Source organism: Lissotriton vulgaris, chromosome 1_1, assembly GCF_964263255.1.
Source record: "Lissotriton vulgaris chromosome 1_1, aLisVul1.2, whole genome shotgun sequence".
Taxonomy (NCBI): Eukaryota; Metazoa; Chordata; class Amphibia; order Caudata; family Salamandridae; genus Lissotriton; species Lissotriton vulgaris.
The window spans coordinates 756,705,567-756,721,937 of NC_141685.1; the positions used below are offsets into that span (position 1 = coordinate 756,705,567).

Here is a 16,371-nt window from a genome sequence, read left to right on the forward strand (position 1 = left end):
AGTTCAAAGTCCTTCCGTTTGGTGTCGCAACAGCACCACGGTGTTCACAAAGTGCTTAGCAGTAGTAGCAGCACATCTCAGAAGACAACAGATACAGTTCAAATTTGCTTTATTCGAGGTTAACTCATAAAAGCATTTACAGTCATCAATAAAACCATTAAAAGGCATTTATGTAAAAATAAGGCTAAAAACAGATAAAATACATCAGTTGCATTGTAAGGTAAAATTTTACAGATAAAATACAGACACTGACAGTACGTTGTCTACGATCTTCTGCCTCAGAACTTTTGTCGAATGGACCATGACCAACCAAGATATTTAGCAGTAGCTATTGCTATAGGCAGTGAAGAACTGGTACAGATGATTCTTGGGGCTACCACACTGCTAGTCGTTCCTAGATTCTTGCACATAGGAGTAAGCCAGATGCATCTGGGCTCCACATAGGATTTACATACAAATAAAAAGTGGCCAACAGTTTCATCATGCACTCCACAAGATGGGCAAATACTACTCAATGGGCCACCCCACCTGCCTGATCTAAGGGGAAGGGCACCCGCTCTGATCTGTAAAAGCAACTTCCTATCCCTCAGGTTAGTGATGACATCCCAGTAAAGTTCCAGGCTGGGAAAGGACTTTGCTTCCAGGAATCTTCCAGCCATAGTCTCTGTGCTCGTTTCATTCCAGGTTCAGACGGCCACCCTTTCCCAATAAATCTCTTTGAGGGCTGTCTTTGATGGAAATGAGGCACCTTCTGGGTTTTCCCATAACATGTGGAGGCCGAGGACGCCCAGCATTTTTCTAAGTTCTTTCAGCCATCCTATTTTGTGGTACACATCTGCTTTAATAATGTCCTTGAACCCCTCAACGTAATGTAAAAGTTCAGGTGTAGTCCAAAGTCTACGACAGTACATGATTGGACGCAACCTTGCTAGGTCAACAGCCTTCCTGCCCAGATCATACCTAAGGGGCAGCAAGGGAGAACCTTTAGTGAGGCCAGTAATCAGTCGGAAGAACTTGTTTTCCGAAATTTGCAATGACTGAAGCTTCTCATAGCCCCACAGCTCAGCACCGTAGAGTGTTGATCCGAGGGCTTTGGTCTCATACACCTGAAGTGCTGGTTTAACTGGTTTTGTTAGGGATTTTCTGTGCTCAGAGCCAAGTGTGCCGGCTATTTGTTTGTGTCTTACAGTTGCAATGTCTATATGTTTGGACCATCTTAGGTCGTTTGATACGTGGATTCCCAAGTATGTAAAGGCATTGAGAACCTCTAAATGACGACCATTCATAACAATGTGGGATCTACGGCCACGACAGGGATTAAAAACCATAAGCTTTGTTTTGGCCACATTCATTGCGAAGCCATGGTCATCGCAGAATTGATCAAAGATGGATAAGCGTGCTGTAGTCCACTCGGGGTCCTGGATAAAATCAGAGTGTCATCTGCAAACATTAAAATCGGTATCTTGGTATCCGCCAGTGATGGGGCGTCCACATTTGCAGACAACATACGGGCAACAACACAGTTGATATACAACGTGAACAATGTAGGGGCCATTGAGCAACCTTGACGTACCCCCCGCTCAACAGGGAAGTCTGAAGTGACCATACCACGGCCTCCCCACTGGATCTTTGCAAAGTTTGCCTCGTGGAGCCTCATTAACATTGTCAAAAGATCTTCTGGTAGGCCGAGGTTCTTCAGCACTTGCCACAGCTTGGACCTTGGGAGTAGGTCAAAGGCAGCCCGCAAATCAACAAAAGCCGCATACAGGCTGCCCTTGCCCAGTAACACAGTCTTCCACTGTAATAGAGTGAAACGGAAGACCTGGTCCATCGTGCTGATAGATTTTCGGAATCCTGCCTGGAATGGCGACAGAGCGTTAATCTCATCGGCCCAATCCAAAAGTCTATTAACAACCACCCTGCCGATCACCTTTTGGATGGTGTCAATTAGGCTTATGGGCCTATAATTTCCTGGTTGGGATCTGTCTCCTTTCTTAAAAACAGGAATTATAACTACACCTTGCCATGACGCCGGTATATTAGCGCCCTGGGCAACTGCATTAAGAAGAAGAAAAATATATTTGCTCCAGCGCTCTTTGTCGTTGATAAAAAGATCCGCCGGCACCCCATCCAGTCCCGGAGCTCTACCATTAGACACTGAACTCAAGGCCATCATAACTTCGCTGTTACTAAATAAATTATCTTTATAATAGAAAGGCCTATAGCCGTCCATCGAGTTATTAGGCTGTGTATCGGCATACTGGGGCTTAAAATAATTAACCCAGTCCTCCTGGGATACATTGTTGTTGGGAGGCTCCGCTACACCCCCCTTACCCCATTTTAGAATGTTCCAGAATAGCCTAGAGTCTTTTTTTATCACTAGCCTCCCTTAACTCTTGCCAGTGAAGCTCGTCCCACAGTTTCTTCGCATTTGCTATGCTTTTTTTATACTCTGATCGGGCAAGACGAATAGACGCCAAATCCCTCCCATTGATCGCAGCTCCTAGGGCTAATCTAGTGTTCCTACACTCTGTTGTACCACTTAGCCGGTTTAAGATTACTCGCACTACCTCTCTTTGCAGGTTTCTGGAAATAATCCCTAATGTCTGAGAAGAGGTTTTAGTGGATTTTGGTTGCTTTATCGCTGCCTGGGTCAGGTGGATTTGATTGCTCAAGGGATGTTACTGCTTCATCGACCTGAACATTAATACTATCCTGCTGGTTAGCCTTGACATATACCCATTTTAACCGGCGCATGTCATTAGTTGGAACAGCCAAAGGGACATTGTCTACCTTGTGTATCATAGCAGCACTAGTTGGAGTCCACCATTTGTGTTCAACACACAGTGGGTTATGGTCGCTTTCTATTCTAGATTTTACCTCCATATCAACCACTTGCCCCCAGAGCTTCAGACTACATAGGACGTAATCAATTCTACTCCTATGCCGCCCGTTGTCGAAGGTATTTGCCCCTGCCTTATCACTCATGGTCCTCCCATTTAATGCCCTCAAACTACTTTCGTAGCATATTGCTTTTAGAGAGATGATATCCTCCGTCCAACGAGTGACAGGTTTCAGGTGTAACTTTGGGACGCCCCATTGCCTGTCCTCCTCGTCTCCAGCAAAGTCATGTTGGATAGCCAAAGGTTCTGTTTAGATCACCCGCTATCACAACATTTTTATCCAGGGAGTGGGTCTCAAGGAGGGAGCCCGAAGCCGCACAAACTTCTGACCTCCCTCTCCTATTGCCCCTGGCGTAAACATTATAGATATCGAGCCAGCCCAAAGAACCCAGATCGACTCTGATAAGTTGGATATCTTTGCTTCTAGTATTAACTACTTTAATAGTAAGTGATAGATGCTGTCGAACCCAAATAGTAAGGCCACCCATGGGTCGCCCCTTGTAGCCCTTTAATGCTGGAATGTAATAATTCAAGTAAAAGAAGGTTCACACAGCCAGGTCTCCTGGAAAATACACACATCAAAGGTGTTTACAACACTTTTCCAGTCCTTAGATTCCTGTTTAGAACCTAGCCCGGCTATATTCCATGAGACTAACTTGCCTATGTCAGCCCCAGTATCCTCAATAGTTCCATTAAGAATAGGTACAGTAGATGTAGTCAGCAGCCCCTGCTCACCTTTGCGCACTGATCTGATGTTCGAATCAATTGTAAAAATCTCCCCACCATTTATATCCAACTTTAGATTGGGTTTGGGAGAATGATCAGCGCTCAGGTCTGTCGCACCCACTGTCTTAAATGCCCCCATGGTTTCCTCGCCATTCATAATCTCACGGATGACCTCAATCCCTGTTGTTGGATTTATTGGACGTCAATCATTACTGTCCAATCCTAAACAGTTTCTCTCACATGCTCGACCCATAACCCGAGAGATTTGCTCTTGGAGCTGGGGGCAAGATTTCCTTAGCTGGATCAAAGATTGTGCAGGGGCACTGGTTCTAAATTCTAGGGCAAAGAGATTTTCAGCAAGAGATGCATATTTCAGGGTAAGCTCTATGGAATCATATTTATAATTTGGGGCGCTAATCCTTTTTGCCTCCAGGATGTCTTCCCTTATCACTGAGCGACAGCCTCGGACGTGCCGCAACCAGTGGATGGCTTTATTTGTTAGGGAGTCAGGATACTCTGTATTATCATTTGACAGTTTGGGAACATTGGTCATATATATTTTGTTACGGGAGTGGCCTTTATTAAATAAGCTGGTCCCTTTTTCCCCTGAGTACTAACGCCTGGTACTTTGACCTGCTCTGGTACTCTGGGAATTGTGGACGATCCTCCTGGCATGATTCCGGGCTTCTGGCGGGTTTCAGGGGCATTCCCTGTTACTCTGGCACAATAAGTTATAGGTCCTTCTTTTATGCTTTTCTTTGTGGTAAGTCCAATCTTACTAGGGTCGGCATCACACGGCACAATTAGATCACTGCGATTGTCCCTAACTGGGGCTTGATGGACCTTACATTTTAAAGGGAAGGAATCTTGCAGACTAATTGTCGCATTTGATTGAATTTTGCTTCCTCCCTCATGCTCGCCCCTAACTAATATAGTTAGGTTTTTTACTAAAGACTTTAGTGAATCTATTTAGTCACGAAGAAGAATTACAAGGTTTGTTAAATAAGTAACTTCTTCTGTGACTACTGCGCCCCTGCTGCTGTTGGTATTAAGGGCAGCGTCCAAACTGGCTACCTGTTCCCCAACGGGGGCAGAACCTATATCTAACAACATTTGAGGGGCAGGGAGCTTGTTGTGCATGTCAGCCAGGACTGTATACCTGTTATGGCAGGGTATCGATGGGACAGTGGCCGTTGGTAGACCGTCACCGGTGATGTTAATAAGCAAGTCCTGATCTACATGTCCCTGGGCCTCACTCGGTATAATCAAACGATCCCCATTATCTATATTATTGTCAATCCTTGGTTTTCTTTTTGCCCGAAACATTGCTGGTATTATAGGTGCATCGTTAGTATCCTCTGGTAATCTTAATATGTCGCCACCCGTGTCGCTTATGACCTCCCCACTACACTGACCCTGGTCAGCCTCTGGGATTTCCCTGCAGTCATCAACAAGATCATTGGTTCGCTCCATAACACTTACAGCTGCATGACTAGCCACTTTTCTAGGTTTCTTTCCCTTTCGTTGTTTAGGGGGTTTACCATCCCCTCCCCCCACCTCCATAGTTTTAGGTTTCCCCATAAGACCAGTATATAGGCTACTATGCTTAATGCTATACAGCTATTGATGATGACCACGGACTACCCGATGTCACACAGCCTGGCTACTCGAACCTGTCCTCGCCTGGTTTGCACTCGGTCCTCAATTACGGTACAGGTCCTACCGTGAGTATGGAGAATCAGATGTTATTGATGTGGCCCAGCCCTGCCTCGATCTGCCCCGGATGGCCACAGACGGCCCGCCCTCTGCCCGGGCTCAGCCCGGCCGTCCCGCGGGACGGGAGGCGTTCCGAGCTTTGTTGGCGCCTCCGGGCGCTGCCTGTGACGTCCCAGGTGCGCCTCTGCCACTGGGGCACCTGGGAAATGTAGTTTGCCGCTGGCCGTTCCCCTCACGGCGCTCGATGGACTGGAGCAAAGGTGGTGGGCAGGTGCAGGGCTAAGCCGTTGCCTTCACGGCGATGGCTGTGCCTGGGTCAAAAGAACGCCCCCTCTGAGCACTTGGCGCTCCGAGCTTTGTTGGCGCCTCCGGGCGCTGCCTGTGACGGCCCAGGTACGCCTCTGCCACTGGGGCACCTGGGAAATGTAGTTTGCCGCTGGCCGTTCCCCTCACAGCACTCTATGGACTGGAGCAAGGGTGGTGGGCAGGTGCGGGGCTAAGCCGTTGCCTTCACGGAGATGTCTGTGCCTGCTGCCTGGGTCAAAAGAACGCCCCCCTTATCTTCCCTTATCTGGACGATTGGCTCATAAAAGCCAAGTCATTCCACCAATGTGTACAACACACTCAGCAGACAATTCAACTGTTGCACAACTTAGGGTTTACGCTCAACTAGACAGTCGCACCTAGAGCCTTTGTACGTGCATCAGTATCTAGGAACTACCATAAACACATCTACAGCTCTAGCGTATCCCAGTCCAGCGGGGATACAGAGCATTCACAACCAACAGTCTCTCCGAGCAAGAGTGTTCATGAGATTAATAGGCATGATGGCATCTTGCATCTTCATAGTACCACATGCAAGACTGAAAATGCGTCCATTACAAGAATGTCTGGCACAACAGTGGAATCAGGCTCAGCTCACACACCTGGTGTTGGTAGACAGCCGTACGCATCGCTCTCTGCAATGGTGGAACACCAAAAACTTGACAAGAGCACGGCCGTTCCTCAAGCCTGTTCCACAAATAGTGCTCACAACAGATGCATCCCTCACAGGATGGGGAGCCCATCTCTTACACCATACTACTCAAGGTCGATCGAACAACCAACAAAAGCTGTTCCATATCAACCATCTAGAGCTGCTAGCGATATTCTTAGCACTCAAAACTTTTCAACTTCAAGTACAAAACAAAGCTGTCTTAATCCGGACGGACAATATGACAGCAATGTACTATATACAAAAACAGGGGGGGGAGACACTCTCTGCAACTGTCCCAGCTTGCACAGAACATTTGGAGATGGGCCATTCCTCAAAACATATATCTGTTAGCGGAACACCTTCCAGGGGTTCACAATCGGATAGCGGATCTGTTAAGTCGGCAGTAGCAACAGATTCACAAATGGGAACTACATCCACAAGTTCTTCAGCCATTCTTCCAACAGTGGGGGCACCCACACATAGACCTATTTGCCACCCACGAAAATGCAAAATGCCCAACCTTCGCTGCCAGGTTACCACACCCACGGTCCGAGGGCAATGCAATATGGATGAACTGGTTGGGCAGATTTGCGTACGCTTTTCCGCCTCTCCCCCCTCTTTCCACTAGTGGTGCGCAAGCTGAAACAGTCTCTCAAGCTCATACCAGTAGCTCCCACATGGGCACGCCAGCCGTGGTTCACCACACGACTAGACCTCTCTCTGGTTCCACATCAAAAGTTACAGCTCACACCCTCGCTGTTAACACAGAACCATGGAGAAATCAGACACCCAGACCCAAACCAACTGAATTTGGCAATCTGGCTCCTGAAGTCTTAAAGTTTGGTTATCTCAACCTACCACCAGACTGCATGAATATCATTAAAGAGGCTTGGAGAACTACTGCCAGAGCGTGTTATGCCGCTAAATGGAAAAGATTTGCAAGTTATTGCGAACATAATCCAATTGATCCACTGGATGCTTCCATCCAAAATATCATTTGTTACCTTTTACATCTACAAAGGTCTAATTTGGCATACTCTTTCTTAAGCCTACATCTTGCAGCAATTGCAGCCTATTTACAAAACAGGCAACACCTGTCTCTTTTTAGGGTACCTGCAATCAAAGCATTTATGGAAGGATTAAAGAGAATAATCCCTCCCAGGCTGCCACCTTCTCCAGTATGGAACCTAAATCTTGTACTTACAAGACTCATGGGACCCCCTTTTGAGCCTTTGCATAAATGTGAACTGCAATTTCTCTTGTGGAAAACTGCTTTCCTTGTTGCCATCACCTCTCTCAGAAGAGTAAGTGAAATACAAGTGTTCACTATACAAGAACCATTTTTTCAAATACATCCTAATAAAGTGGTTCTCAGATCTAATCCAAAATTTCTCCCAAAGGTTATCTCACCTTTTCGCCTAAACCAATCTGTAGAGTTACCTGTGTTTTTCCAAAACCCAGACTCTGTAGCAGAAAGGGCCTTACACACGTTAGATGTTAAAAGAGCTCTGCTATACTACATAGAACTAAATCCTTTAGAAAGACAAAACAATTGTCTGTATCTTTCTCACCTCCACATAAAGGCAACCCTATCTCTAAAGGTGGGATTGTCAGGTGGATTGTAAAGTCTATACAGATATGCTATCAAAAAGCTAAACGCACACTAACAGTTCCTCCTAGAGCACACTCCACTTGTAAACTAGGAGCCTCTATGGCTTTCTTAGGAAATATACCATTAGAGGACATATGCAAGGCAGCAACATGGTCTACACCACACACCTTCACTAAACACTATTGTGTTGATGTGCAAGCCAAGCAGCAAGCTGCAGTAGGCCAGGCTGTCCTTAGAACACTATTTCAGACTACTGCAATGGATACAAGCGACCACCGCTAGGGGAGACACTGCTGCACAATCGATGCATAGTGTACGATCTGCAGCTCATATGCCTCGAACGGAAAATGCTACTTACCAGTAGGTATCTGTTCTTGGCATGTAGCACTGCAGATTCGTACACGCCCTCCCGCCTCCCCGGACTTGTATCCATTTGTTATCTTACTTAGATGCACACGCATAGACATCCCTTTTTTAAATTATTTTTTTCTCTTATACTAAATCCATCTTTTCCCATCATGGCGAAAAACAATCCAAGGATGGAGCCGATGCCCATGCGCAGTATTGTCCAAGAGAGGAGTCACCTATATCGTGACTACAAAGACTTCTCTAAGAAGACAACAACCTGCAATCATTCGAGCCCAACACCAGTAGGCGAACTAATGCATAGTGTACGAATCTGCAGCTCTACATGCCAAGAACAGATGCATACTGGTAAGTAGCATTTCCTTTCACAGCCCTCTTTGGGCCCCTCCAGTGCTTCTCAGTAGATTTGAGGTCTGACCTTGAACTTGACGGTCTCAAAATCATGATTCTTTCGTCAACCAATCAATCGCTAACTTACTGATGTGTTTTGGGTCACTCTTCAAGTTGCATGACCCACTATTGTCTAAGCATTATTGAACAGAGGGTCTCCTGTTTTCCTCCAGAACAGGGATACTGATTTTACTGTCCAAGTGGCCCTCCTTACCTTTACATGTGGCATCCTGATGATCAGCAGCCCAGGCCTGCTGTTTAGTTGGCTGATAACAAACATTCCGACAAATGTTAAACTAATGGTAAAACATTTATTTACACGTTAACTGAAATAAAGTAAACGAAGCAGAGAAGGTGCCCTGCACCACTTATCTTCATGAACAATTTCACATTTAAAGACCTTGTGTAGCACATGCGTACAAATTATAGTCTCTTCACATATCAATTGTATTTATCATGCTGAAGCATTTCGCTTTAGCGCATCAGATTAGATCACTGGTTTCCTTTTTCTTTCTTTTTATTTAACACACAGCGTCAAAGCCTGTTTAGAAGTAATGCCCAGATGAGACCGCATGCTTCACAGATCTGTAGTTGTCATTGGTGCTGCAGCTGCAGAATTATGGCTGTTTTAGTCTCTTTGCTTGCATTCGAGGACCAGGGCATACTTGCTGTGACAGTGTTGCTTTGGGCTTCGGAGCAAAGGCCCTATGGAGGGGAAAAATAAAGCTGAAGACCTACCTTGGTTTGTGCATTCGATAGATAGTGTGAAATGGGAGTCCATATAGTTAATTAAAGGGCATGGCACTAGCTATCATTAGTGAAGCAGGTGTACAGGCGCTGAGGGTCTTGAGGCCCACTGCCTCACAATTATGAATGTCTTACTTAAAAAAATATTTGAAAACCTATGTTGTAGTCACATTAAGGCTCAGCTTGTTTGGGCTTGGGGATCCAATAGAACCTCAAGCTAAACCAGGCATTTGTCTCAAACCTTCAGTGGTTTGCTCTTCTGTCACATAATTGCAATTATGGGGACAAAGACATGGGGGATTTGATCATTATCAAACACTTTGGTGAAGCATAAGCACCACTTGTATTGTGAGAAATTTGTGGACCTTGAAACGGGGAATCCTGAACTCATTGTATTGCTTTTACTAAGACTGCATGGAAAATAACCCAAACCTGAGAAAGTTTTCCTAGTCTGTCAGGCGAGTAGGAGTAAGGAAACAAGCTGGATTATTGCAGGGCCTACCCTGCCTTACATCCTCATGTCTAGGTCATTCCCTCTGGGGAGCTGACCGACCTCAACAGTTTTAGGACCCAGTTTAAAATGCCCTTTATCTACTTCAGTGTCCTCGCCCAATCTATTTGTTTTGGGATCAGAGGTGTCTACCTATGCCAACCCTATCTTAGCTAGCTAGGAGAACCCCCAGCTTAACCAAAGAGGCTACCCAACTCTTGAGTAACCCCACTATGATCAACGAGGTCACAGGGACTAGCTTACTATTCAACATGAGGTCAGACCACCATGCCAAAGATATTGCAGACATAAATACTAGCACCCAGCAGAGGCCACTGACCGCTGTCATTGCCCAGAACCACACTGTTAGCTCTTCAATGACCGGAGAAGATGCTAACATACATGCTTCTTTGGGTGTCTCCTCCCCTCTGAAATCTCCAACTCACCTTTTGGGCCCACTTTCCAGTTAAATGCTAAGAGGACTTCCTCATTTGAGGAATCTCCATCAATGGCTACAGTAGCATCCCCTGGAGTTACACTAGTGGGTTTGTTTTTAGTAGCAGAACAGTCCTCGACTATGTGCCTGGTCTGCTTTTTGGCTTCTTTCTTTTTGCCACCCCCACCATGCCTGGTTTTGGACACTCTTGTTTTTACCCAGTGCTCAGCCTTCCTCCCAAACTCTTGGGTAGACTAGCCCCCAGGTCCACCAGGTATTGATTCAACTTTTCAGAAGTACAGTTACTTAACCAATGTTCTTTCATTAGCAAATTGTAAAGTTCATCATAATCTTCACCTGACTTCCCTTTAACCAGCTACCTAGTGTTTTCACTGAAAGATCTGAAAAATCTACCCAGCACAGACTGTGGGTTTTCAGAGTCTCCCTGAACCTGATCCGCTATTTTTCAGAGGTGAGTCCAAAGCCTTCCATCCGGGTATCCTTCATGAGTTCATAAGATCAACCATTTGTCTCATTCAGATTCAGGAGCCTATCCCTACACTTGCCTTTTCCTGAGAATCGCTCTGAGCAGGGAGCCCCAATACGCTTTAGGTTTCGCCTGCCCAGCAAGCGCTGTGCAGGCTCTCATCAGTTCCCATGTTCATTCACTTTTGTGTGGAACTCTTTTTCTTTTCCTTTTTTTTGTCAACTTCCCCATGCTGCATGCATTTACGATACTTCTATTAAAGCTATTCACCCTGTGTATACCTCATTCCCCGTCAAGATATGATATCTTCCCACAGAAAAGGCAGACCGCTTCTAACAGTATGCAGGAATGCTTGCTTTTTATTACTTAATTGTGTAAAGCAGATGCTTTAGCCTTGGAAAGTTTTTGGCATATCCTAAACATGCCTCAGTACCCTTTTTTTGCAATTTGTAGACATTTTTTCAACTTCATCTATTTGATAATTATGATCAAATTCTGCTCATAAAAAATAGTTAATATACAAGAGCTATGCTATATTTTGGTACTTGACAGGCAGCCGCAAGCGCATTTACTTTGCAGACAACAGGGTCATAATTTGAAGGATGCAGCAGGTGAAGTAACACTGGGCCTAAAAGTTGTCAGAGTTCCTCTAAACACATAGTATTGCTATTTCTGATTGATACATCTGCCAGTGGATTCCTCACCTTGTGAATATCCCCTGCGCAGCAGCCAATCGGAAACTTTTGTAGCTCTCCACGCCGGCGAGGTCATGGACGACGTCAGAGTGTACGACTACGCTCGCGACCCCGCTGACGTCACTGGATCCATAATAGGGCCTCGTCAGCGTGATGACGTCAGTTGCCTTTTTTCCGCACCGTCGACGCCAACAGTTTCTTTGGGACTCTCCGTAGTAACTTTGTATTTCTTGCTGTTTTCTTCTGTTTCTCTTGTTTCTCTCGGCCATGTCTGCGAGGAAGTCTGGTTTTAAGCCATGCAGAGAGTCCCGTTCCGAATCCAGGTCGGGATCGAAGTCGACGTCGGGACACTCGAAGCATAAGAAAAAGAAGCAGTCCTCAAGGCATCGATCTGAAAAAGAAGCTGCGACGGAATCTACCTCGCCTCGGCGTCGCAGAAGGGATCATGTCTCGCCTTCATTGTCGAATCCAGCCTCTCCAGAGAAGTCGGCTTCACCCGAAGTCTCTGCGTCGATCACCGACACTGGCTCCATCTCCGGTTTCAGTCCATTCTCCGGATCCGAATGAAGATCATCCTGTGCCGGAAGAACAGGAGCAACCGTAAGATGTTCCGATGTCAGCACCGGCTGGCCCGAATCCAGGAACACCGGCTTCGGGGACAGTACCAGGAGCTTACCTTCCATTCCCAGCTCCGGGACAAGACCCATCACATTACCTTAATGCCATGCATGGTGTCTTCGCAAGAGCAATATTCCCCTCTGGTGCGCCTGCGGGTCCCATGGGTCCATTAGCCTTTAATTTGGGATTTCCTCAGGCCCCCTTCATGCTGTTCCTCCCGGCGGCTCCGTCTTGGAGTTTCCCGGCACCGTGGGCTTAGACTCCGATAGCATCTTCACCAGTGCCGTTTGTTTGGTCTCATTCGGCGCAAGCGGCGCCGTCGGATCTGTGCACGACGCCGGCCCCGAATCAGACGGAGTAGGTTATGGATCCTTTGACGTCTGTTAAAAGGATTTGCTCCAGGAGAGAGGCCCAGAGGGTTTTAGAAGAGGAACGTTATCGTGAGGAAGTTGAGGAAGGTGAGCAGCTTGATTCAGAAGACTATTTTGCTGAATTGAGGGAGGCCAGTGGCCTGGACATTTCACCTGAATGGGAGTTTTCACCTGATTCCCAAGCACCATCAAAAGATGTAGCCCCATATAATGTGGTTGTAAGGAAAGCGGCTGAATTGTTAGACATTCAACTCCCTACCACTGAGTTCAAGTTAAATTTGTTAACGGAGGTTCTCGATTCGCCTTCTTCAGTTGTTGAGCCTCTCTTGCCTTTCAATGAGGCAATTCTTGAACCTATTTTAGAGGTCTGGCGAAAACCTAATTCTGCGCCTGCAGTTTCAAGGTCTATTGCACGAAGATATAGAGTGGCTCCTAGCGATCCGGAGTTTTTATCTTCTCATTCGTTACCTGAGAGCCTAGTGGTTCAGGCTGCATGCTCCAAGAGATCTTCAGGGGCTTTCCCTCAAGTTCCAGCTGACAGGGAATCTAAAAGAATTGACCAGTCTCCCAAGAAAGTATTTTCCTCGGCAAGCATGGCGTTGAAATCTACGAATGCTACCTATTTGACGGGAAGGTTCATCCATGCTTTGATGGATTTATCTAAACAGTTGCTGCCTAAACTGAATGAGGAAGATCGGAAAAACTTTCAGGAAGTTTTGATCGATACCCAGGCTGCTGCCCGTCAAGTCATTCAAAGTGGCTTGGACACGGCTGACTCTGTGGCATGGATTATGGGTTCTGCAGTGGCTACTAGAAGGGGCGCATGGTTGAAGTCAACAGACTTTTCAACAGATGTGCAGGCTACTCTGATGGATTTACCATTTGATGGTTCAGGACTCTTTGGTAAAAAGGTTGATGCTGCCCTCGAGAGATTTAAAGAAAGCAAGGCGACAGCGAAATCACTTGACTTGCAAGCGCAATCTAGAGGCTCCTTTCGTAGATACAGAGGATTTGGGAAGTCATCCTTTCGTTCCTTTGGCCAGCGTAGTCCGCAGCAACAACAACAGAACTCTCTATACAAGTCGTATAGAGGAAAGAGTAGAGGTCGTCCCTGAGGCCGCCAGCCCTCCTCCTCCCCTTCTTCCTCTGCCTCCCCTCCTATCACCGCAGCAAAGCAGCCCTAGATTCCCCATTCCAGATCATGTTGGTCCTGTAGGGGGGTCGGCTTACTCATTTTCTGCAAGATTGGTAATCGGTTACTACAGACCTTTGGGTTCACAATCTTGTAGCTCTTCCCTTTAGGGAATTCCCTCCACATTACCCTCCTTGTCAAGGGGCTTGCTCAGAAGAACATCTCCATCTCCTACGAGAGGAAGTTCTGACCTTGTTAAAGAAAGGTGAGATAGAGGTGGTTCCAGAGCACGAAAAGGGCTCAGGGATGCTACTCCTGGTATAGTCTGATTCCCAAGAAGGATGGCAGGTTACGTCCAATCCTGGATCTCAGGATCTTATATCTTTATCTGAAATCAGAGAAGTTCAAGATGTTTACCCTTGCGCAGGTTCTTCAGGCGCTGCTGGAAGAAGACTGGATGGTGTCGATTGACTTGCAGGATGTGTATTTTCACATCCCCATCCTGAATTCCCACAGGAAGTATCTCCGTTTCACGGTGGGTTCGCAACATTATCAGTTTGCGGTTCTCCCGTTTGGACTTACTACTTCACCAAGGTGATGGCAGTGGTGGCAGCCCATCTCAGAAGATCGGGGATTCCAGTTTTCCCCTATCTGGACGACTGGCTGATCAAGGCAGAGTCTCCAGAGAAGGTGCTTCATCATTTGCTGGTGACAACCCAGCTGTTGTACAAATTGGGGTTTTCGATAAATGTACCCAAATCTCACCTGGTGCCCTCACAGCGCAACCTGTTCATAGGGGTGGTACTGGACACTGTCTATCAAGCATTCCCTCCACCTCAAAGGATTCTTGACCTTCAGGAAATAATTCCCTTGTTTTACAATGGAGCGGTCGTTCCAGTCCTGAAGGTCCTTCGCCTGCTCGGTCTGTTTGCTTCCTGCATTCTGTTGGTCAAACATGCACGCTGGCACATATGAGGGCGCTCCAGTGGTGCCTCAACACAACGTAGATCTCAGGGAGTCAGTCAAGATCTCCAGAGAAACTGCAGCGGATCTGTCTTGGTGGAGCATGGAGGGCAATCTGTCTCAAGGAAAGCCCTTCCATCTGCCTCCATTGGTTGCCACAGTGATAACGGATGCACAGTGATAACGGATGCTCATCTGGGGGATTTGGAGGTCAAGGGTCTTTGGTCTCCAGAGGAAAGGTTGCTTCACATCAATCTTCTAGAGTTACGGGCTATACGTTTGGCGCTCAAGGCCTTCTTTCCTTCTCTTCGCGGTCGGTCGGTTCAAGTCCTAACGGACAACCAATCAATCAATCAAGGACATTTATAGAGCGCACTTCTTACCCTGAGGGTCTCAAGGCGCTTGGGGGAGGAGGGGTGCTGCTACTGCTCGAACAGCCAGGTCTTGAGCTTCTTCCTGAAGGAGAGGTGGTCTTGGGTCAGGCGCAGGTCGGTCGGGAGTTCCAGGTCTTGGCGGCCAGGTAGGAGAAGGACCTTCCTCCTGTTGTCGTTCTTAGGATGCGGGGGACGGCGGCGAGGGCGTGACTGGCTGATCGGAGATGGCGTTTGGGAGCGTAGAAGTTGATGCGGTTCTTGAGGTAACTCGGGCCTTGGTCGTGTAGGGCTTTGTGTGCGTGGGTGAGGAGCCGGAAGGTGATTCTTTTGTTGATTTGGAGCCAATGCAGGTCTCTCAGATGTCCGGAGATGTGGCTGTGTCGTGGGATGTCGAGGATGAGTCTGGCTGAGGTGTTCTGGATCCGCTGGAGTCTCTTCTGGAGCTTGGCGGTGGTTCCGACGTAGAGGGCGTTGCCGTAGTCCAGTCGGCTGGTGACGAGGGCCTGGGTGACCGTCTTCCTGGTCTCGGTGGGGATCCACCGGAAGATCTTCCGTAGCATGCGCAGGATGTTGAAGCACGACAAGGAGACGGCGTTGACTTGTCTAGTCATGGAGAGGGAGGAGTCCAGGATGAAGCCCAGGTTGCGTGCGTGGTCTGTCGGTTTGGGTGTGGTGCCCAGGGCGAGGGGCCACCAGGAGTCGTCCCAGGCGGAGGGTGAGGAGCCAAGGATGAGGACTTCCGTCTTGTCTGAGTTCAGTTTCAGGCGGCTGGTCGTCATCCACTCGGCTACGTCTTTCATCCCTTCGTGAAGGTTGGCTCTGGCGGCGGCAGGGTCGTTGGTCAGGGAGAGAATCAGCTGGGTGTCGTCAGCGTAGGAGATGATGTTGAGGTTGTGTTGGCGTGCGATGGCCGCGAGGGGGCTTATGTAGACGTTGAAGAGGGTGGGGCTCAGCGAGGATCCTTGAGGGACGCCGCAGATGACTTTGGTGGCCTGTGACTTGTACGGTGGTAGACGGACTCTGTGTTCTTCCGTCGAGGAAGGAGATGATCCATTCCAGTGCCTTCTCCTGGATTCCGACGTTGCTGAGGCGCTGCACTAGGGTGCGGTGGCAGACAGTGTCGAATGCCGCGGAGAGGTCTAGGAGGATGAGGGCCGCTGTTTCTCCGTTGTCCATCAGGGCTCTGATGTCATCGGTGGCAGCGATGAGGGCGGTCTCGGTGCTGTGGTTGGCTCGGAAGCCAGACTGTGAGGGGTCGAGGGATCCATTCGTCTCGAGGAAGGCGGCCAGCTGTTTGTTGACTGTCTTCTCAATGACTTTGGCTGGAAACGGGAGGAGCGAGATGGGGCGGTAATTCTTGAGTTCGGTG

The 16,371-nt window shown here is 47.7% G+C and overlaps 1 protein-coding gene across 3 annotated transcripts in view; it reads left to right on the top strand.

The window, feature by feature from the left end:
• The window catches only part of DHX9 (DExH-box helicase 9), a 208,302-nt gene that overhangs the window by 147,853 nt on the left and 44,078 nt on the right, over positions 1-16,371 (top strand). The window lies entirely within an intron of this gene.